Source organism: Oxyura jamaicensis, chromosome 2 (genome assembly GCF_011077185.1).
Source record: "Oxyura jamaicensis isolate SHBP4307 breed ruddy duck chromosome 2, BPBGC_Ojam_1.0, whole genome shotgun sequence".
Taxonomy (NCBI): Eukaryota; Metazoa; Chordata; class Aves; order Anseriformes; family Anatidae; genus Oxyura; species Oxyura jamaicensis.
In genome coordinates this window covers 73,060,098-73,062,467 of record NC_048894.1, presented here as the reverse complement: position 1 = coordinate 73,062,467, position 2,370 = coordinate 73,060,098, and positions in this window count along the sequence as shown.

The following is a 2,370-nucleotide window of genomic DNA, read 5'->3' as shown; positions in this document are numbered from 1 at the left end:
AGTTACAACTTTACACTTCAATACCCTGGCCCAATGCAGAACACAATCCATTCTAAGTGCCCTTCTTCTAATAGATAGGATTATATAGGCCTTATACTTCTACACTGATAGATCTTTACTCATACAGTTGGGCAACTGTAATTCTATCCATGTTCATTTCTATTTATGCATTTTAATCTTCTGTATCCATGAACAGAAGTAATTTATTTTCACTTAGCTGATGCAGAGCACTCAAAGCACTCATGATGTCTTTAATGCACACTTTGTAGCCTTCAATCAAAGAGATATTCTACCTGCAACTGAGGAATCAAAGGTTGTTAGCTGATATTGTGATATTTCACATTACAAATGGATGAGGTGAACTTGCTGTGGATGCTGTGACTTCAACAGTTTTTTCCCAATTGTATTTTTATGCCCTTTAAAGGAAGGGCAAGGGCCTAAACATCCTGCTATTTTCTGCTTTTGTATGACCTTATGCATAGTCTTGTGTAAACACTGAGACTAAACAGAAATGTTTTCCTGATAGCTCTACTTCTGAGTAGGCTTAGAGGTATCCCATATTGTTTATGAACACTATATATTTCTTTTCCAAATTGCAAATTTCAGATTTTTAATATGTATTTTTTTTTTTTTTTTTTTTTTTTTTTTTCTTCCTGCTGTCTTTCAGTCTTGGACTAGAATTTTCAAGAGACTAATAACAAAAAATGGATGACTTCATAGCACTAGCTATAGTAGTTAGATGGTGTTTGTCCACGAAGACCATATTCCATGTTGCCACATAGGTTATGTAGACTATAAACCATATGATAGGGCTCTGCAAATGTATTTAATGAGGGATTTTAAGATAAAGGGCCTGGAAAGGAAAAACATTTTTGTCCACTCCCCAGAGTTACACAGGAAATCCTCCGAGCCAGCCAGAAATCCCTACTAGCGAGGTTGTCATAAATAATAATAATAATAATAATAATAATAATAATAATAATTGAGTTTAATTATCAATAAATCTACTTGCTTATGTACTTATGTCATATTTGGACATGAGATTAGAGTGATTAAACTTCAGTAAAAGGTTTCAGCTATGCTAACACATTAAGGAAGCAATATTAGCCATGGAATAAGCAGTTTGACTGCAAGTTCCAGTTCTCAGGACAGGATCCCAGGCACAAGGCCATAATGCAATGAGCATGCTGAGACACCCTCAGACTGATGGAGAGTTCAGGCACTGAAGAAACAGAAAATTGATGCTTTCTTTTTGTTTCTGGATTCTCTGGCAGCAATTTAATGAATTTCTGCAAGAATCATACATGAGGGCACCACCAAGAATGGGATACTACATTCTCTAGAGAGCCAGTGAATACCACTGTACTCATAGCATTCTTTAGTTACAGTCACTGACAACTGTAATTTTTTCAAGTGATGGAGCAGCAATTCACTAGCACTGATATGTTGTGATGTGGAAGCACCCATGACTGAGGAAACATGCCCACTGGAGTCAGGAGTATGGTTGGTAGTGTTCACAATTTGCTTCAACATGGATGTCAGTTCATAATTTTGAACTGTAGTGAGAATGACCATGATGATGAGGCTGCAATTATGTTCTTACAATTTACTCCCGCTAAACCAAAAAACAAACAAATCCAAACCAAACAGCCATCACCACCACCAGCAAAAGCCAGGCTGCCTCAATAATAATACTCTCTTTTACAATGTTCATTGTGAAGTTTTGTTTTTAGCTACTCTAGGATAGTCTTTATCACTTGCATACATGGGGAACACAGTGCAGTACAAGATACGGCATGCTGTTAAATTACAAGTTATTTGCTGCTAACTCCGTGTTTGAGTTGGTTCTGATCACTCTTTTAGGAGAAAATGCTCTCCCATGTAAATCTGATGTTGAGTAAATATTGTGCATCTGATTCCTTGAATATTTTAATCTAAATTGTTTCAATACAGACAAGTTTTAAAAAATCGTATGAGATGAAACCTAAACAATATGGGAAAGAAGGAAGTTCAAGAGACAGGGGGTATAAGCAGTCTGTGAAGCACATTTCTTCTGCTTCTTGGTTTATGCTCAATTTACACACTTCCTATAAACAGGTCTTCCTTCCTTCCTTTCTTCCTTCCTTCCTTCCTTCCTTTCTTCCTTCTTTCTTTCTTTCTTTCTTTCTTTCTTTCTTTCTTTCTTTCTTTCTTTCTTTCTTTCTTTCTTTCTTTCTTTCTTTCTTTCTTTCTTTCTTTCTTTCTTCTAAATTGCATGGAAGCGATAAAAATTTAAAAGTGTTCAGAATGGTACTGCAGTATAATGTGCATGTTTATATAACTATCATTTGTAAAAAAAAAAAAAAAAAAAAAAAAAAAAAAAAAAAAAAA